Source organism: Solanum pennellii, chromosome 9 (assembly GCF_001406875.1).
Source record: "Solanum pennellii chromosome 9, SPENNV200".
NCBI classification, from domain to species: domain Eukaryota; kingdom Viridiplantae; phylum Streptophyta; class Magnoliopsida; order Solanales; family Solanaceae; genus Solanum; species Solanum pennellii.
The window spans coordinates 18,991,027-19,014,548 of record NC_028645.1 but is presented as its reverse complement, the minus strand read 5'-3'; the positions used below and the strand labels follow the sequence as shown (position 1 = coordinate 19,014,548).

General features: G+C 33.9%; 1 long non-coding RNA gene across 1 annotated transcript; it reads right to left on the bottom strand.

The window, feature by feature from the left end:
* Positions 1-20,158: 20,158 nt before the first annotated feature.
* LOC107030898 lies at positions 20,159-21,016 on the bottom strand. Its single transcript, XR_001458166.2, has 3 exons — positions 20,890-21,016; positions 20,735-20,791; positions 20,159-20,376 (listed from the first exon to the last, which is right to left on the bottom strand). It is a non-coding gene; the product is annotated as an uncharacterized LOC107030898 (long non-coding RNA).
* Positions 21,017-23,522: the final 2,506 nt, after the last annotated feature.

Genomic DNA, 23,522 nt, shown 5'->3' with positions numbered 1-23,522 from the left:
TGAAGACGACGGTCCGTCACATGTGTCCGTTGGGACAGGGTGCTACGGCTTTTGGAACGGACCCTACGACGGTCCATCGTGGGTACGACGGTCCGTCATCGGGGTCTCGTTCTGAATAACAGTGACAGAACTAGGGGTACCCCATGCATCCCCGATGAACCCACATGGTCTTGTAGTGTTTTGGACCTACATTTGTCTATCCCAACTACCCAGGAAACTAGCAATGCAAAAGCACCTATGTCTAGGGTTGTCAACATGGCAAATTCGAACATTTTGAACCTAGGTTTAGACATAATCATATAAAGGAAACAACATACGACGAAGAACTAAGCTAATACTAACTAATAAACAAAAATGCAAGATAAATGAGTAGAAATTAGAGACACATACCTTAGAAATGGAGAAAAACAAATAGACAAGTATTCGATGGCCAGGCAGACACCCACAGCAGCAACTCCGACTAGTAGATTAACACTTTTACGGCTTTGGGGAATTGTGGGGGGCAATGATCGGTGGTTGATAGAGGAATAGATTGTGGAAGTTGAAAAAGAGAGAGTAATGGGAGAAATGATGAAGTAATGGGGGTGAAATGAGGGGTTGGGGAGTTTAAATGATGAAAGTTTATATTAAACTCCAACCGGGTCGGGTCGGGTATGCATCATTAATCACGCGACGATTCCCCGACGATGGTCCGTCGCAGTTGTGACGACCAGTCGTTGGTTCCGTCGTGTGTGCCCTAGTTTGAAACTAACAGAAAAAACGTACCTGGTACGATAGAGGCATACGACGGTCTGTCGCAGGCGCAACGGTTCGTCGATGTATCAGTCAGTGACTTCTGCAGAGTAATTTTCTGCAGACATTCATGGTGATGTGCCTGCAAATTTAAAACCCATTAGTAGAAAAATGCTACCATTACTAAAAAGACTATAAGTATTGGGTTGCCTCCCAACAAGCGCCTGATTTAATGTCGCGGCATGACTGGGGACACTTGATTACTCAGACTTCATCAAGAGGGTATGCCTCGATCACTTCATTCGCCGATTCAGCATGCCCGAAATAGATTTTTATGCGCTGTCCATTCACCTTGAACCGCACACCCTCCTTAGTTTCCAACTCAACTGCTCCATGATAGTTGGGTAACCAAGTAAGGACCAGTCCATTTGGACTTGAGCTTGCCTGGAAACAAGCGCAACCTGGAATTGAATAAAAGCATCAAATCCCCGACCATAAACTCTCGTTTTTCAATTTTGTTGTCATGGTACTTCTTCATCTTTTCTTTGTATAGGGCTGAGCTTTCATAGGCTTTCAGGCGAAATTCATCGAGTTCATTCAACCCATTTAACCGTTGCTCTGCAGCTTCGCTCCAATCCATATTTAACTTCTTCATAGCCCACATGGCTTTATGCTCTAACTCAACCGGAAGATGACAAGCTTTCCCATATACAAGTTGGTATGGAGACATACCTATGGGGGTCTTATATGCTGTCCGGTAGGCCCAAAGAGCATCATCAAGCCTCCTTGACCAATCCGTTCTACTAGCGTTCACTGTTTTGGACAATATCTGTTTGATCTCCCGATTCGACACTTCAACTTGCCCACTAGTTTGAGGGTGGTAAGGAGTGGCCACGTTATGGCGAACCCCGTATTTCTCCAATAACCCCTTGAACAATCTGTTGCAGAAGTGGGAGCCCCCATCACTAATAATGGCCCTTGGGGTGCCAAAACGAGAGAATATATTCTTTTTCAAAAATGCAGTGACACTCTTCCCTTCATTGTTTGCGAGGGCTATGGCTTCGACCCATTTAGATACATAATCAACTGCTACTAGAATGTACTTCATCCCATGAGAACTCACGAAAGGGCCCATAAAGTCAATACCCCAAACATCAAATAACTCAATCACAAGAATGGGGTTTAGAGGGAGCTCTTGCTTTCTTGAAATACCGCCATCTCGTTGGCATCTGTCACATGCTTTAGCAAACCCATGAGCATCTTGATGAAGAGTTGGCCAATAGTAACCACATTGTAATATCTTATGAGCGGTTCGGATACCACTGTGATGTCCACCAACGGGTGAGGAATGGCATGCCTCCAACACACTCAACATCTCACATTCTGGCACACAACGCCGAATAATCCCGTCGGCACAACTCCTATACAAATATGGTTCATCCCAAAAGTACTTCTTCACATCGTACATGAACTTGTTTCTTTGATGAAAGGACAAGTCTGGTGGAACAATATCACTAGCCAGATAGTTCGCAAAATCTGCGAACCATGGGATCAAGTCTTGTGAAGCGGCTAATACATGTTCATCGGGGAAAGTATCATCAATGTCAGTCTTATCCCCTAACTCTCTCATAGCTTCATCCTCTAGACGAGACAAGTGATCAGCAACTTGGTTTTCAGTTCCTTTTCTATCCATCACTTCAAAGTCAAATTCTTGTAGCAGTAATACCCAACGAATCAGCCTAGGTTTCGCATCCTTCTTTGCCATCAAATATCTCAATGCTGAGTGGTCAGTATGCACTATAACTCTAGTACCTAGCAAATAGGAGCGAAATTTCTCAAAAGCAAAAACTACTGCAAGGAGTTCTTGCTCAGTCACTGTGTAGTTCTTCTGAGCTTCATTTAGGGCTTTACTAGCATAGTAGATGGGGTGAAGGATTTTGTTTTTCCTCTGTCCCAGTACTACACCAAGAGCCACCCCACTAGCATCGCACATCACCTCAAATGGACTGTTCCAATCCGGAGAAATAATGATAGGCGCAGACACCAATTTTTCCTTTAGCTCACTGAATGCCTTAAGACAAGATTCATCAAAACAAAATTTACAATCTTTCTCCAGCAGTTTGCACAATGGGTGTGCAATCTTTGAAAAGTCTTTGATGAATCTCCGGTAGAAACCTGCATGCCCAAGAAAGCTTCTCACACCTTTCACAGAGATCGGTGGGGGAAGTCTCTCTATTACCTCGACTTTAGCTCGATCAACCTCTATGCCCTTTTCTGAAATGCGATGACCCAACACAATACCCTCTTTCACCATGAAATGACACTTTTCCCAGTTTAGTACTAAATTGCAGTCTTCACATCTCTTAAGGACCTCAGATAAATTGGTCAAACACCGCTCGAATGAATCACCAACCACAGAAAAATCATCCATAAAGACTTCTATAGTATCCTCCACCATGTCAGAAAATATCGACATCATACATCTCTGAAATGTTGCGGGTGCATTGCACAACCCAAACGGCATTCTTCTGAACGCAAAGGTCCCATATGGACAAGTGAAAGTGGTTTTCTCTTGATCTTCTGGTGCAATAGAAATCTGATTATACCCCGAATATCCATCAAGAAAACAGTACCACCCTTTTCCGGCAAGTCTATCCAACATCTGATCCATGAAGGGCATAGGAAAATGGTCTTTTTCAGTCCATGAGTTTAGTTTACGGTAATCCATACACACCCTCCAACCAGTAACCGGTCTCATTGGAACAAGTTCATTTTTTTCGTTGGGGACCACAGTCATTCCCCCTTTCTTAGGTACACACTGAACCGGGCATACCCAACTACTATCGGCGATTGGGTAGATTACTCCGGCATCCAACCACTTAATGATTTCCTTCTTCACGACCTCTTGCATAGGAGGATTTAAGCGTCTCTGGTGCTCAATACTCGGCTTATGATCAGGCATGAGTTGGATTTTATGAGAGCAAATACCAGGAGGGATCCCAATAATGTCCGCAATAGTCCACCCAATAGCTCTTTTGAACCTTTTTAGTACCTTCACCAAACTTTGAACTTGTTGATCATCCAGGTCTGATGCAATGATTACCGGCAAAGTGTCACCATTTCCTAAGAATTCATACTTGAGATGAGGTGGGAGAGCTTTTAGTTCTAATTTTGGAGCCTCCTCTATAGATGGTTTCGCGGGTGGGGACTCGCGATTCTTCATATCAAGCTCAAATTTCTTCGGTTTAAACCGAACATCACCTCGGTCAAGAGCCGCAACTAATGACTCATACTCTTCAATGCAATCGCTATCAAAGTTCATTATTACTGCCGCTAATGCTTCTACACCTAGACGTTCTTCTATTTGTATCTTAGATGTCTCACCCATGTTGTAGGATATAGCAGATGCCGATTGTAGCTCACCACTCTGCCTCATGGACCTACAAATATTAAAGGTCACTTTCTCATTGTTCAACCGAAATTTCATCTGCCCCTTTTCCATGTCTACTAAGGCTCTTCCCGTAGCAAGGAATGGCCTCCCAAGAATAATGGGCACTTCAAAATCGACTTCGCAATCAAGAATAACATCAATCCTCTTTGATATCCTGTAAGGACCAATATATCATGGACTAAGATTCCCCTACTTGAAAAAACTTATAACACCCTTCATGAGTGAAACATTAAAGTAAACTCAATCATCTATTTCAAACTCTAAGTCTCTCCTCCGAACATTTGTATAAGATTTCTGATGACTGTTGTGTTCTTAACCTCTCTTGAATAATCTTCACTTTCTCCATAGCTTGATGAACTAAGTCTGGTCATATCAACGCAACTTCACCAACTTCAAACTATCCAACATGAGATCTACATCTTCTTCCATAAAGAGCCTCATAAGGAGCAATCTATTTTTGTAATCAAACTCTATGAGAAGTAGGCGATCATCTTTATTACCGTTGAATTTATCTCACAAGCCCTCATCATATCCTATAAAGTCTGATTGGTGAACCCTTCTCAACCATCAGTAAAGGGATGAAAAGCAGTACTCAGATTCACTTTCAAACGCAAACCTTTTTGGAAAGACTTCTACAATTGTGCAGTAAATTGTGCACCTCTATCTATAATAATTGACTTTGGAACTCCATGAACTCTAAATACCTCTTTAAGATATAACTTGACATAATCCTCTGCTGCATGGGTGGTCTTTACCAGAATGGAATCATGTTTTGCATACGAGATTGCGGAAAACCAGTAATAAAATCGATATTAATCATCTCCCACTTCTATTCGAGAATCTATGTATTCTGAGTCATACCATCGGGCCTTTTGGTGTTCTACCTTAACTTGTTAACCATTTGGGCACTGGCAACGAACTCTGCAATACTCTTTTTCATACTACTCTACCAATAGACTTCTCTGAAATCGTGATATATCTTTGTGAAACCTGGATGAATAGAATATCAAGAATTATGAGCTTCCCCCATGATCCTCTCATGGATTTCATCCACCCTTGGTACACACAACCTTCCTTGATACCTCAATACACCATCTCCCCTTTGTTCAAAAGCCATCATTTTTTTCTTATGAACATATGCCTTTAATTCAAGAAAAATAGGATCTTCCTCTTGTGTCTCTTTCACTTCAGACACTAACAAAGATTCAGCCACATTCATCACAACTACTCCAACTTCATTAGAATCCAACAAGCGGACTTCCAAATATGCAAGTTTGTGCACATCCTTGGCGAATTCTTTCCTTTCTTCCTAAACATGGATGGTACTACTTATGCACAATCTGATCAAAGCATCAATAACAAAATTAGCCTTATATGGGTGATGTATTATGTCATTGTCGTTGGGTAACTCTAACCACCTCTTCTGTTTGAGATTAAGTTCTTTCTAACGAATGCATAGTGAAGATTTGTGATCGGTGATCACACCCATATGAACACCATAAAGGTAGTGACACCATATTTTAAAAGTGAACACTACGACAACAAGCTCTAAATCATAGGTTGGGTAATTCTTCTAATGAACCTTAAGTTATCTGGACACATAAGCTAAAACCTTGCTATTTTACATTTATACACAACCCAGACCAACTCTGGACGCATCACAATATATGACAAAACCTTGCGTACCTTCTGGTAAGGTTAATACCAGGGCAGTAGTCAACATATTTTTCAATTACAAAATGTTTCTTAGAAGCTTTAGACTATTGAAACTTCACCATTTTCAAAGTCAGCTTAGTCAATGGGGATGAAATAAATGAGAACCCCTTGATGAACCTTCTATAATATCCATCCAACCCCAAGAAACTCATAATATCTATTGGAGATGTGGGTCTAGTAAAGTCTAGAACCTAGCCAATTATAGTGAAGATTAATCAACCAAACTATTGAATATAAATCTTATTTAGTTGTAGTATTAATACAGGTGGAGCTCAGTTTTGGTGAGCCAATGTTGGATTAATAGATGAATTGATTAATTTTCTAACTATGCTACTATCGTAAAAGAATTAACATTGTACAGCACATATTTAAGTTGTTCAGATCATGGTTTTATTTATGTATGGTTAGAACTCTCTATAACAATCATCCTATCCTATATATAACAATTCGCTGTAACGTCCAAGTTCTCTCAAGAACTAATTGTTCATGTTATGCTATATTACTATTTTTACTCTATCATAACATTTCGCTATAGCAGTCAAAATGTATATACAAAAGATGTTATAGAGATGTTGGAGTGTACATGAAATCAAAAAGGTTACATTGCAATGATGAATACCCAATGAAATCGACATAAAAAACTTATCCATTGTCTAAGATTTCCATTTCTTTTTAGCCTAAATAAAGTTGACACAAACTAATATAGCAGTAGACGATTATTCTTTCCTATAAATATCAGTGAGTATTCAAATACAATGACAGTTGGATAGTACGATGGATAAGCAAATAAAACTAGATGGTTTTATGAAATAATAGAAACAACTACTATCTGTGATATTCTCCGGGCTTCTTGTTGGGAAGAAGATAAAATATTCACATTGACCTAATCAACGACAACCTTTTCTTTGCATTTGATGTCCTCTAAGATAAAATAAGCTTTATTTGTGAACTAGGTGACCTTGTTGACACGAAATTCTCCGATATTCTTTTAAGGTGTTCATGAACAATCTCATCAGTAAGAGATTGAAACATGTTTGCCTAAAGTAGAATCTCAATGATTTACTTCTTTTAATGTAGAACAAATAAAATTAGGTTGTTCTGGAAGTCTAATGTTTGTTTATATAAGACAAAATAACTGAAACTTTATATAGGTACAAATATTATAAAATAATAGGTTCATTCGAACAATGGACAAATAAAAAGATGATGGTCCTAATCAATAACAGTGTGACATCTCTAGTGGTGACTTGAGAGTGTGCGAGAACTTGTCTTTGACAGCCGCAGACCGGCTGTCATGTAATGCGAGAGTGCTGCTCTGTTAAGCCAGCGAATGAGGGGCGAGTTACCCTATCTTCTCCCACTGCCATGTCAATGTACTATTATTATTTATTAGTTTCTGAATAATAATACTTCATACTATACCAAGAACCGCTTATTTATGATAAACCCAACCCAGTGCACAATTTGTGTCAACTACTGAAGATTTGATTTGTCCCAATCATCTTATTGCTCCCACTTGGGTTACAAGCTCACGCTACTAAGCTCAGCAATTTATAATTTTAGTTTGAGTTCTTATAAAATGACTATATTTTTCTTCTATCATCGATGTGGGACAAGACATTTAGTGCCTAACTAAAGCTTGGAAAATATAATGTTGCATGAGTTTTAATTGTCTATATTCCTTAATTGCAAATTCTACATATAATGTTTTAGCATATGTGACGATATGCCTAGAAAGCAATTGCTCTTTCCATATGTGCTCATGTCTCTATAACGGTATTAAGATTCCAATGGAATACAACAGATATTCAAGGGAAGGACAAGGTTTTTTAAACTTTTATCGCAACGATAACATAGCTAACACTCAGCAACATAGAGAATTGGGAGGCATCGTTTTGATTCGTGAAGTCGATTAATTGATCTTTAACATCAGCTTTTCACCTCCTGAAATTGCAAAGACTACAGCCTAGTTAACAAAGAACCGTCGTGATATTTTACATGAAAAGTAAAAACAGTTGATATGCAAACAACAAGGAAAACCTGCAAAAACAAATAATATATAAGTTAATAAAAATGTATAGGACGGTATTCATACTTACAAGTCATTCGCTACAACATTTTCATCCGTCAAAGCTTCTGCAACTTTCATTATATGTGTACTTGGTTTGTTTTGTAATAGGGGACAAACTAGTCTTTGATTGTATATGTTTGATGCAATATTGGAATGAAACTTAGCAGCCTTTGATATTTGATCAATTTATCCTCTTGATTGTTTATCATGTAAGCTCATCTAGATAGAACCACCATTTCATCTTTGTTTTATATGCATAGTGTCACAGAAATAGCAAAAGTAACACTTCTCAAGATCAGCGGGATATTAATTTGATGGTATACATTTTGTCAAAGACCTGTTCTATTTCATAACCACACATCTTCCTGACTGCCCATATCAGAACATTGCACTAGTATAGTCTTCTTTTGTCATATGGTAGTTAGAGAAGATTTAAGTTGTTTATACTTCCTAAAATGTATGGTGTCTGTTCATCTAAAAATGACTGTGTAATAATTTGTGGTTTCTTGACCTGAAACAGAGTTTATGAAAAAATAGAAAAGATTTCAAAATATTTGGTCTAAAATTATTTGTGGGACGTGGCATGTATTTCAAGGAATTAGTCGAGGTTTCCCTAAAGTTTCACCATAGTCAGAAAAAAAAATTATGCTCTAATATATGTCATAAATGTTAGTGTCCTATAAACTATTTAAGGCCTAAGTCATTTACAAGCCCTAAAAGTTGTCCGCATATTTGATTTGAACATCTCAATTACAACATATACCTATTGAACATATCTACCAAGTCGAATTAGAACCATTTGAGCATTTTTTTGACAATCAGCTAAAAATATAAAATGAGTGTAGTACACTCATGCTGACATGGAAAATTTTCAAATAAATAATGTATATATGGCATTTTGAGTCAAACTAACATTTAAAAAATTGTGAAAAAAACAAAGGAAAAACTATTCAACATTTTTTAAAAAAAAATGTCCCTGTACATCCACCATTGTCGTCATCACCATCACCCCTCTTATTCTCTTAATTCAATTATGAAAAAACTCGTAGGAAAGTCAACAATTAATGGTGAAATTGAGCTATTATTTACTTTTCTAACACTGACAAAGGAAATCTAACAATTAAACTTTTCTTCTTCGTTTGAATGAATTAACAATGGCAAATCATTAGATTAAAAACATAAATGCACCACCTCATATACCATCTTTAAACATCATTATAAATCATTGATCCATATTTTCCACATTATTCACTATGTCAATCAAAGATTTTTGTTGCTTATCGATCTGAACAATACAAACCTCATTAAATACTAGAGATAAAACAAATGAAAAAGATTGACTTTATAACATAAGAACTTCAGAACATTTTATTTTGTGGTCTAAATGTCACGACCCAGTATACACCCGATTTGTGACATGACGTATAAAACACCAATAGACCCTACACAAGCCACTTAGCATACATAATAGAAAACTAAAAGATTTTAACAGTAACATCATATATAAAATAGTCTGAAAAAAGTAGCGAAAGCCTTAACATAAGTCTCAAGGACATCTGTTACTTCAAAGGAGTGATTGTAACGTAACTCATACATCACATACAACATCCGAAATCAAAGGACATGAAAGCAATAAAAGATTCTTGATCCTTGCAACATCAGAACTCACCAATATTCAATATCTAAAAGGGGTCACTAGCCACGAGTATAGAGGTAGGAGTGTTTATCAGACCGTACATTAGTGAAATGATGTTGGAACAAGTATGTGTTAGTATATGAAATGTACCAATTATTATAGCAATGCATAAGAACTATGAAATCATGCTAAAAGGACTTCATAGAACATGCAACGCCCAAGATAAATCATAAAATAACATGTTACAAAAAAAGTTATAATCATGGTAAATGCAAGCTAAATATTTTTGAAATAAATTTGAGATACTTTTAGAAAGTAACCTTAGTTCATTATTGTGAGAGATTTACCTTTAACCGACATAGACCATGTGAAATGTAATATGGAATCTGGTGTCTATCCCACACCAAAAAGAGATGTACTTAATTGCCAAGGTGAGAACCATAAATCTAAGCTAAGGTGGATCCACTAGCTAATGTCTATCTAAGATAACTTTTTATAAAACATACTTATAACACAAGGAGATTTCTACTAGAAACCTGGTCTCAACTACGGAGAGCTTATATCTCAATATCCTATTGGTGCTAAGTATAAATCCCATGGAATAGTCATTAATATTTCTTGTCTTATTATCCTTATAAAGGCTCAATTAGGTAGCCAATCCAAGCTAGAGTTCATTATAATAGCTCATGTATAGTGATTCAAATTGCCTGAGAAAACCTTTCTACCTTATGAATCCATTAATATGAGAAAACCCTTTCACAACCATGTAGAACAACATAAATGCCTCACTCTCAAAGCAACCTCAAATCACTTACAATAATTTCATAAAGAAAAATGGATATCTTTATAAATTCATCTTTCATAAATGCATCTTTCATCATATGATCAAATCTAATAACCAAAGATCATGCATGGGTCCAAGTGAATTAAACTTGAAAACATGTAATTATTTCAATTGAAGTACAAAAAGACATAAAATAATCACTTTGATCTTACATTGGAAAGAACCCATTTAATTGAATAAAACCCTATTTCAATTAAGATTCTAACTTGTAAAATTGGAGAATTTAGGAACCCTATGGAGGATAGGGCTTCATAGGTGAATACTATCATACATTGATGTTAAAATCCAATAATTATTGGTGAATTCAGAGACTTGATCTTGAAACACCAGAGTTGCTCTTCAAGCTTTAGAGAGAGAATTTTGGAGAAGAATTAGATCAACCTTTGAAAATTTAAGAGAATGAGTTCAATTGGGTAATTTGGGGGTTTGAAACACTTATACAGGGCTTATCATAGAAGGTAAAATGACATAATATTGGGTTAAAATAATTAGAAAAATACCCAAAAGCCCCTCTTAAAATAACTGTCGGACCTAGGGACCGTCCTGGCCAATCTTAGGTAAGGTTTAGAGACTTAAATGTTTACCATCCATTGATGGGGACCATATACGGTTGGTAGGTCTACCTACTGACCATACATGACCATCAAATGTCCTAAGTTGTAGGGAAACAGATGAGCATAATGTGACTTCATATCACCATCATCCTCCCAAGTTGCGCCCTCAACTAATTAATTCCTCCAAAGAACATTCACAATAGCAACTTCCTTATTTTCTAAATTTGTTAACTTGTCGGTCCAAAATCTCAATCGAAAATTCTTTTTATGAACGATTCTCCTTAACTGCCAAATCTTCCAAGAACACATTTGATGTAAGATCTCCCACACATTTCTTCAATAAAGATACATGAAAAACAGGATGCACCAATGCCAAATCATTAGGCAAATAAAGTTCATAAAGAAAATTTACGGAAACACTTCAAAATCTGATAAGGGCCCACATATTGGGGAATAAACTTCTCTTTTTTCCAATAACTTATCACACCCTTCTTGGGTAAATTGTAAAGAAGACCCAATCATGAACATATAACTTAAGATCTCTCCTCTTAACATCAGCATAGACTTGTCGACTTTGAGTTATTTTCAATCTTACTCTAATAAGACGAACATTCTCAATTGCTTCATGTACCAAATTGAGACCTATCAAGGCAACTTCAGCGACTTCAAACCAACTTATAAGAGATCTACACTTCCTCCCGTAAAGAGCCTCAATCAAAATAAAATGATCATCCTAATTACCCTTAAAGTCAACCACACAAACTCTCAACATAGATCCCAAACTTTGGATAGTACACTCTACTTTCCCATCGGTTTGTAGATGAAATTTCATAGTAACATCCTTCTTAAGCAAACCACTTCCTTCAACATAGCTTCTTAAGTACCACATCCTACAATTCAACAATATTTGAATCAAAACCTTTCTTGGTTTAACATCTAACACAAAAGACCATTTTGAACCATTATGTCCCATAACACCGCTTTTTGAAGAGTCAACCAAGTAAGCACTTAATCGTGCCAATCTATGAATATCTCTACCAGTTTCTTCTTCCCATTCTAAATATAAGCAACATTACCCATTGATAACCGACTAAGAGCATCCGTCACCATATTCACTTTGCTGGGTGATAGAGAACACTCATGTAATAATCCTTTAGTAACTCAAGCCACCTTCATTAGCAAAAATTTAGATCTTTCTGTTTGAACACATATTAAAAACATTTGTGGTGGATGGATACATCATCATTAACACCATAAAAGTAATTCCTCCAAATATTTATGGCAAAAACAACCACCTCTATTTTGAAATCATGGGTATGGCAGTTCTTCTCGTGAATCTTAAGTCATCATGTAGCATAAGTCATAATTTCCAATTTCACATAAGAACACACTCTATACAAACTCTTGAAGCATCACAATAAACCACAGATCCATTGGATCCTTCTAGTTAAGTGAACATTGAAGTTGAGATAACCCTATCTATTAATTCTCAAAAATTCTTCTTACACGTTTCATACCATATGAACTTGACCTTATTTTGGTCTATGCCATCAATGGAGAAGCAATTAAAGAAAAACTTTAAAAAAAACCCTCCTATATTAACCAAACAGACTTAAGAAACTTAGAATATCTTGAGGGGATTGAGATCTAGGTCAATTCTTGACCTTATCTATCTACTTAGTATCTACTCCAATAGGCTTATAAAAAACGTACCAGAAAAGCCACCGATCTTAACCAAAACTCACGTTTGCTAAACTTTGCAATGAGTTGTTGTTCCTTGAGAATTTGCAAATCAATCTTCAAATGATTAGTATACTCATCTTCAATCCTTGATTATATCAAGATGTCATCGCTAAGCAAAATCACAAACATGTCAATGTATTGTCTAAACACCCTATTCATCATTCATATATTTAATCGGAGCATTATTCAAGCCAAACAACATTATTAAAAACTTATAATGCCCATACTATGTTCAAAACGCCATCTTCAGAATGTCATCTTCTTTTACCCTCAATTGTTGATAATCCAGCCGGAGGTCAATCAAACAAATAATCTATCCTTAGAAGTGGATATTTGTTCTTAATGGTATATTTGTTAAAAAAATAATTTCAGTCAAAACAAATGAGAAGTGAACCATCTTTCTTTGGAACAAACAAACTTGAGCACCCCATATAGCGATACTCGGTCAGATTAAACCCTTATCCTATAAATCTTACAATTACTCGCTTTAATCCTTAAGTTCAGTTGGGGACATACAATAAAGAGGAATAGAGGTATGTTGTCTATCTAAGAGATGGTCAATAATGACATTTATTTCCCTTTCAGGGGGAACACCGGGTAAATCATAGGGAAACACTTCTAGAAACTGAGTAATAATGGGGAACGGCTCAAAGATGGGGTTTTGGATTCCATATCCCTAACCCAAATAAGATGATATATGCAACCCTTAGAAATCATTTTCCCCTCTTTAACACAAGAGAAGAACCTAATATTTGACTGATCAACGTCATCAAAGGAACTTCATCCAATTCTAACCGTCCACAATTGTTACTTAGTGTATCACCCAACACAGGGTTCGGATCGTTCCCACAAGGAGTGATTTCGAGAATAATTCAACCAAGTATAAATTAGGTAATGCTTGTCATAGCTAAAATAAATTATCGATTAAAAACATAATAAATCAAAAAGGGTGACACAGTCTCAATTAAGAATGGGAGTTCTTAGGCAAATTAGCAACTAAAAATAGCAAAAAGTACGAAATATACGAACGGGACGGGATTCTTGGGATGTGATAGGAATATGAGTTTAACTAAACTACCGCGTACATGTTATTAATAGAAGAGTTTCTGTAAATTTGAAACTTGTCTAGACTTTAATTGGGGTAAATTATCTCTCGAGTAACTTACCCCGAATCAACTCGGTTTCTCTCGAACATCGAGAAGTAGCTATTATGCCCAGCCACCACCTTAGCCCAATAACTCTCTCATGCTGAAAGTGTGGGAAATGGCAGTAGTAAACTATTTTTTCAATTGATGAATGTTTCAGGAGCATTGGTCAAACCAAAGGACATAACAAGGAACTCATAATGACCGTAACAAATCCTTAAAATTGTCTTAGAAATATCACTTTCTCTTATGCTCAACTGATGATAACAAAATCTAAGGTCTATTTTTGAAAACAAGTCGCACCTTAAAATTAATTGAAGAGATCATCAGTTCACTAAAGAGGATATTTATTCTTGATAGAGACCTTTTTCAACTGGAGGTAATTATGCACATTTAAAGAACCATCATTCTTTCTCACAAATAAGATCGGAGTGCCCTAATGTGAGACACTTGGTCAGAGTAAACATTTCTCAAGGAGATCTTTGAACTGCTCTTTTAAATCTTTCAATTATGCTGGTGCCATTCTATATGACAGAATGGAGATATAAGAAGTATCAAAAATAATGTCTATATAGAGGTCTATCTCTCTTAGGAGGGACTTCGGGAAGATCATCTAGAAACTCACTCACAACTGCAACTGGTTGAATAAGAGGCATCTCAACACTAGAGTCATTAACCCTAACAAAGTGATAGAAAAACCCTTAGAAACTAACTTTATCGCCTTAAGTTACCAAAAAAACGACCCTTAGGCATTTCAAAACTACTTCTCCACTCAATAAGTGTCTCATTAGGGATTTGGAACTTCACAACTCGAGTTCTACAATTGATTGAGTCATAACAAGAATGAAACCAGTCATACCTAGAATGAATTCAAAATTATATATAACTCAACTAAGTCATCCATGTTGCTTTTGTGATTGACGGAAATGGTACAATCACGATACAATCTCAGCTAGAATAGACTCACCACAAGTGTAGCAACACTGAAGGGCTCAAGAAGTTGCTCAGGAAGAATATCAAAATTAAGGGAAATATAAGGAGTTACAAAAGATAAACTTTCTACTACATCTAAAAAAGCATAAACATCAAAAGTAAATACTTTGATCATACTAGTGAAATCATCTGAAGATTTCTCATACTCTTGGTGACTTGTGATAGCATATAGGCGGTTTTCTCCTCCGCCGATTCTGGAAGTACAACCTCTAGGTGCAGCAGCCCCGTCTGGTGGAGAAACTGAAGAATATTGGGCTCTATTGCCTCTAAATACACTACCCCGCCTATTTTTATGACACTCTTTCATAAAATTACCCTCTTGACCACACTTGTAACAACCAGTGAAGCCATTGTGACACGTTCTTGGGTGGTTCCCATCAAACTTAGAAGGTTTAGGAGCCCAATTATCTCTTGCTGTCACACTATGTACCTTGAGCATGCACAGATCTAGGTCTAAAATTCTATGAATTCTAACTATTGTACTCACATTTGTTCATTTGTGAAGGTGCACTACAAGATGATAAAGTAGGTCCCTTATGATTCTAGTGACACCCTTCAATTGGTATATGCATCTAGTTCCACTCTCTCAGTGTCAATAACATGCATAATCTCAAAAAACTTTGCAAGCTATTCAACAAAGTATTTTGGATCCTCAGTGATGGTTGAATCAGTGAATCTTGGAGGATTCATCCTTAAAAACTCCCAGATTCTAGACGTATCAACCACAATTTACCCATATTTTCATGAATAAATAGTACTTTACTTAAGAATTAAATATGGACAAGATATTTTAGTCTTTTTTAGATGAAAATGTTAAACATGCTTCATTTAGTTTTATTGTATCATAAAAAAAATCCTAGAAATTTTCAATGTAAAATGAATTTATGTAATAACAAGATAAAATATTTTTAATTTTGAAGCAAATGAATATTTGTATTTTAGGACTAAAACATGTTTAATGCACTTTAAGCGATGCCAATACTAATACATGATTTGCTTATTTTACACTATTATTGATTATCCTATATAAAATTAATTAAATAAATAAATTGTAAGTATAATTAACAAAAAAAAAAGTACAGTTAAATTATATATTTTTGGAGGGTCAAAGACTTCACCTTTTTAATTAGAGAGAAGAATAGTTAGTTCTATAGAATAACATAAGAAGGAAGAGAAATTACATTATTTTTAGTGATATCGAATTTTGAGTAAATAAAAGTTAGTAGCTTAACTCATTTGGCTAATTCATACTTTACCCATATTTTACCCGTAATTTACTCATATTTTTATTGGTCAAATATGGTATCAACCCATATTTTACCCATGTGAGAAATCACTCACCCTACCCATTAAAATAAGGGCGATTTGAGCGGGTCACAAAAATATAGGCTCATTTTGCTGCCACTACCTGCAACTTACAACCCTCTTTTAAAAAAAAAATTTACTTATTATGTGTCATTTTTTTTATTGAATGAAATAAAAATCACCTCTATTAATTTTTTCCGATAATTTATCCAAATCAAAACAATATAGGGGAACTTACATAAATATACTATATTAAAAAAATATTTACCATTTATAGCAATAATATTTTTATTTCACTTGATCACTTTTAATTCATTTATAATACAAGTTTAATACATATTACAAAAAACAATTAATTATTCACATATAATACAAATTTTATTGATGAACAATACATTTATCACACATTTTAATACACTTATAATACAATATGACAATTTTTTACCAAACAAACATGATATATTTCAAAAAAATAATTATAATTCATATATATTGCATACATAATTCACTTTTCATACATATTACAGATTTAACAAAACATTGCTATAAATGGTAATAAACAAAAAGTATCGCTAAAATCAGTAATTATTTTTTAAAATGTATTAATTTATGTAATTTTTCCAACAATATATCTTTTCAAGATTCAAAATGTATATTTTTTTTAAATCTAGTAATTTCTATTTTCTATAGCTTTTTTCTAAAAAAAAATTATTTTACATGATTAAAATATTTTTAGAAATATTAGTCATACCAGAATTACGGGACATAATATGTTAGTATACATCCTAAAAAAAGTTGTTTCAGTTGGTGCACCAGTCCAAGATTTGATCACTAATGACGCGGATGACAAGATTATTAGTCGAAAAAATTAAATGATCTTGTTTCAAGAAAAAGACTGTAGACTCTTTTTAGGATTTGTGGAAGCGAATGAATACTATTATTCATGGGGATTCCTTTTCACAATTTAGAGTGTACTGAGGTATTAATGATATAATTTTAAAATTCATTCTTTTTAGATTTAAAGGGAAAATGCCGCTACAACTCTTGGACTCCTATTCTTACAAAATTGGAATAGTACAAACTTAACTTCTCTTTTAAGGAACCCTCCTCCTAATTTACGAAAGTGTAGTACTAGTGCATCAGCATTTTGTATCAGGGATCATAGTGGTAATATGGTAGTAGCTAAATGTTATATAATTCATGATACAACCAACATAAGTAGTTGAAGCTACATCTATAAGGGAGAATCTTAAATACTATAATGAGCATGAAATTTCCAATATCATTTTTAAATCTGACTCTTTAGTTATTACTACAACAAATTCGATTATCAGGAACAAATAATTTCGTCATTTATAAATTGTATTTCGTCACTAAAAATTTTGTGTGAGGAAAAATATTTCGTCACTCAGACGTCACTAATGAGTGTTTCTAAAAGTATACAAAGACTATTTAGTCCTTCGTCGCTAAAGTTCTTATATTAACTACAAAAAGAAAAAATCTTCCCCAAATGCTTAAACATTTGTGACAAATTTATTTGTTGTAAAAAATATATTTTTTGGTAGTTAATAGTATGCTTTATCACTAAAAATTATATTACTACCAATAAAATTATATCGTCACTTATTATTTTACTTCAATCAGTGACGAAATCAATTGTCTCAAAAGTTATATGTATTTCGTAGTTGAATAAAATCTTATTCATCACTAATGACTATATTTTATATACAAAAAATTATTTTATTCTTAAATGTATTAGATAAAATTTATCATTATAAAAATGATCTAATTTCCTATGAGATATATATATATATATGTATATATATATATATATATATATATATATATGTATATATATATATATATATATATATATATATTCAGCCCCTAGTCAGGACCTTGCACATTATTCTGTCTTGGGGAATCTAACTCACAACCTTAAGGTTGGAAGTGAAAATTCCTTACATCAGATCAACTCTCCCTTATCTTCATTTTGTGTTTTATTTTTTACTTCATTCACTTCTATAAAATTAACTTTTGTCGAAACAATATATTATATGATTATTTATACTCATAAACAAATGTATGAAATTTACCACTCATAATTCGTTCAAATGTAGATTATATTTTAATTAAGCTGTGTAGTTTTTTAAAATATCTTTAAATATATACAGTACGACTTTCGTCATTTTATTTATTTATTTTTTACAATTTTAAAAATTACTCAGTACAATAATAACTTTATTTAAAATTAAACTTTTGATTTTATTTAAAAAATGAATAATTGGTTCAAGTTGAATATCGATACCCATCACTATAGTTAGTTCATTATACATTTGAAATCCTAGTTAGTTCATTTCTTTTATTTGTGCTTTCATTTTTTAATTTATTTCAATTTTTACACTGATGGGAAAATTTAATAGAAATTCATGAAATATATCGCACCTTCGCAAAGTTTATGTTTTTATGTCGATGTTATCTCTGTATAGTTACTCTACGTACGTATGTGGAATTACTATTAAATATGCACATATTTATAGACGGAAGCAAATAGATCGACTTAGTCTATGTAGTTTACTAATCACAAAGCAATAGACACACACAAAAATTAGAAAAAGTACTTTAGAAATAATTTTTATATTGTGCTTATCAGTGAAAGTGTCTCAAAGAAAAAAACAAAAGTGCTATGGATTATATTTGTCAAATGATACATTTTATAATTGCGTAATTTAAGAAAATTGATGTATTGAACTTTTTCATTTATACAAAATCGAGCAAATTCGTTGGTTTTAATATTTCACTTGTCAAATAACGAATGGACTCCGTCTATTTCTTATGAAGCACACGTATTATTCTTTTTGTAAGTTGTCACTTATAATTATGAACAATTGTAGCAAAAAAAATTTTATTTAGCTATGAATTTTTTTCGTAGGAAATAGTTAAATTATTCACTACAAATTTTAAGTCGTCGCTATTTCACCCCTTACATATTTTGTGACAATTTTTTCATTGTGACTGAATCACAGATTGATTAGAGACAATAAAATATTTGTCACCAATTACTTATATTGATAGTGAAGAAAAAATGTCATAATCAAATCTAAATTGTCATAGCTTAAATTTATAATATTTAACTACAAACTTTAGTTTGTCCATATTTTAACAACAAATTTTTTTAGATGAATTTTTTTTGCTGTCCAAAATTTAATAAATTATAAGACAAAATATTTTGTCATGAATTAGATACATTATTAGTGACGAAATAATGTGTCACCGATGAATTTAAATTTATGACTAACACAACTTAACAAATGAGACGAATAACTTTTTTGGTGGGAAACATTAGTGAACAAAACAGTGCTATGGATTTTTATGTTTCGTCACTAAAAATATGTGTCTCATATTTAGCACGAAAATAAATTTTGTCACTAAAAGCGAATAATTAGTGACGAAATTTGATGTCGTAGTTTGTCATGAATTACATACACTATTAGTGACGAAATAATATGTCACCGATAAATAAATTTGTGACTAACACTACTTAACAAAATGACACCAATTAATTTTTTGGTTGGAAACTATAGTCTACAAAACTTTGCTAAGAATTTTTATATTTCGTCACTAAAAGTATGCGTCTCATATATTTAAGCACGAAAAATAAAATTTGTCACTAAAAGCGAATAATCAGTGACGAATTTGATGTCGTAGCTAATAATTTCGTAGTTATATATGGCTCATATTTTACAGGGTGAGTGGAAAGTATCTTGGAGTGTGGAATTGAAAATAAGTATCATCAGTAGATTGAGATAAGATATTTTGCAAGAGTAAACATTCCCTTAGAAAATAAAATATTCTTGAATAATTTTTTACTAATTTAGTTTTATCTTTCAAGAAATTTACAACGGAAAAATGAAGATACTCAATCTAGATAAATATTTTACATCATACATAAGGAGGCATCTACACGATTAACAGAGATAATAGAATTATGTGTATCACAGTCCATGATCCATTACAGAATACATGTAAGTTCAATCTGCTAAGGTAAAATTTCTATTATGATAAGCTAAAGTTCGAAGTAAATTCAATTGATTTGTATACTTACACCTGCTGAGAGCTTGGCCTGTCCATTAGTACCAAATCAAAACTTTAGTTTCTGCTAAAATTCACCACCAACAAGGCAGATCTGCAAAAACGTACAAAAGGATGCAACATAAATTTTTCTCCGAGTTCATTGTGGTAGAATCATCCAAATAAAGTCTTAAATTATGGTACTAATCCTGAATGGGGTTCAATTCGTTCAAATAGAGCTGAAACGTGGAGCTTTATTTTTGGACATAGCATATGTGGATACTGGATCTGTACATTTTAAAGGCTAGAGTTAAGCTTCGGGGCAATAGTAGAACTTATTTTACATGACTAGTTATATTTACACCAGATTTGGACTTAGTGGTAGTAGATATAACTGATGAATTCACAACTTCCATGATGATTAGTTTCAAAGATGAAAAAGGTAGAGTAATGAGTTGAATGACTAAGCTTACAGTTTCTATTGGTTCAACGGATAGAAAACGAGATCGATTTCATCAATGTGTAATCACCTGAAATCCACAAAAGTATAAGCATTAAAACTCTTTTATCATTGGAGGATAAGAATTAAAGATCTCACTTTTATTGTAGCTAGAATTAAAGATCTCACCTTGATTGTAGCTTGAATCACAAAAACGAAAGTGTATGATGATTAGCATTTTAGAGGAGCTTCTAGGGAAGGAGCTGGAAGCTTCTGACGGTTTGTTTTCTAATTTTTCGAATATACTTTATGTTCTTATTATTTCCATTAGATATTTTGTACCTTTTGCTTAGGCTTGTGATTTTGGACCTGGTCACTTTTGGGCTCGTTATTTGTAAATATTCTCTTCTTTATATGAATAAATGGGCCTCGCGTGATGAAACTATGACTTGTTTTTATTTAAAGGTAGTCCGTTCAAATAGAATCTTTAATGAATACGTACAAAAGATAGTGTGAAAAGGTTCTTATTGCGCCATATCGAAAAGGTCACAACTCTTTGAAAAATTCATAATCTTTCGGAAAGCTGACAACCTTTCATAAAAGTTATAATTTTTCATAAAACCCCAACACTTTATAAAAGTCACATCTCTTCATTTTTAATTCACACCTTTTAAAACCCAACATAATATGAATGTCAATAAGTACCTTTCTTATAGGCAAGAATAAATTTTCCCTTATTTATGTTATGGTAAATACTAATTAATAAAAAACAATCCACTCGTTGTAGACTTATTTATTGTCATGACGCAAAATGGACGTGATGACACTCGTCTTATCCCACCAAGACAAGTCAAGCGAAAACTCAACTATTACAATAAAAATGCGGAAATTTATATTCAACTTATAAAAACCCTTAAATCTGGTTGTCACATGTACAAGGTTCTAAAGTATTACAATTGAATCAAAGAAAACACTAGTCTCAATGAACTTGTTTCTAGAATAGAATAAGATCATTGATAAAGAGAAAGAGAGTCCGTTAAGACGACAAACAACTACCTCACAAATCTCCAAGAAGCCTCGGAGAAGAAGAGAATGAAAAGTACCATAAAAATCCAGGCTCATAACGTACAAAAATTTGGAGAAGCAGGGGGTGAGTACCAAACCACACGGTACTCAGCAAGTAAACCTCTAAACACAAGTTAAGGTGACAGAATACGAGTACTCCTACCACTCTAACCGAACCTCCACAACTACAACATGCATACAATCCGCCCAACCTAACAAATCAAAGTTTACATAACCCACATTTCAACAATAACACCTATATCTCCTCACCAACAACCTCATTATTCATCAAATCTCAACTTCCACAACTACAACTTGTATACCATCAGCTCAACCTAACAATTCTCAATTCAAAAAGCACACAACACAACAACAACAGTCTAACAAAAACATTTTCAACAACATGCTCAATATTCCTCAGTCGCAAGTTCCACAGAAAGAACTCACAAGATCAACAACACACAAGGTCAAGTTCACCAATAATGAGTAAGTGTAATGCAATGAAATGCAATGTCAGGTAAAGTGATGCATGTCTGACCAAATGATATACACCCGTTGTCTCTTTGTCTGGGATCCATGGGGGACATATATGTCCATGCATCAGTCGCGTCGTATGACATGATCCTCGATAATAGTAATCACTGCATGCGCGATACGTCCCTCGATATATAGTATCCATCGTGGCGCGTGATACATCCCTCGAAGTGGTGCATCCTCTTTAAGTTCTCATTCTTTCTCGGTGCACATAACACTTCTCACAACCATGTCTCAGAATAATGCAAATCACATGTTCACACAGATAATAAAAAGATGAGCATTTTTATAACATTGCACAATTCACAGCAACACAAACATGATAACACATCAATAATGATTCAACAAGCTTTCAAACCTTTCTCAACACATCACACATAAACAATTAATCACATTAACTTTTGTTACCCCTTTTTCATCATTACAATTAATCAATGTGGAAAAATAAACCCATCACCGATTTCCATTACTCCGAAACATATACCACAAGGAAATACACGCATTCCATACACTTAACAAGAGTTTAGAAATTCACTTGCCTTAAATTATTCACAATTCACTCGAGACTTCAGCCTTTTCTTTTCGTTGAACTTCCAAATTAATGCAATCTATTCAAGTGTATATTCTTAATAAGATTTTTAAACTAACAACACTCGTATTACCATGTATGTAGCCTTCGCCTAAAAATCCACCCAAATTTATAATAAAGTTCATAATTCTTGGTGCCAAATAACATTTCAACTATCATATTTTTCAAATTTCAAGTCTAGGATAATCACAATTTATTTTAATATCATAATTCGGACAAAACTACCATACATCTAATATTGAACTACATACACCGATATATTAAAAATTGAATTATAATATAATAACAAAAAATGTAAAACTTAAACTGGTTTCCTTAGGGACAGTAGCGTGGAACTTGAAGTTATTTTTTTTACCTTTTCTTGCCATCCTTTATTCCAACCAATGATTGGCTCATTATGGTCAATCATTGGCCCACCGTTCCTATTAATTTGGCACCCACTGTTATCATTAATTTTCCAAAACAACTCACAATCCATTTTAACTAACATACATCAATTTCACCTTAATTTCGCCAAACTCTTAATGCATCAAAATACTAACTAATGTAAAAGAAAAGTCCCATATCCTAGTAGTCTTTCATCTGCCAACAATAGCAATTTTATCAATATATATATATATATATATATATATAT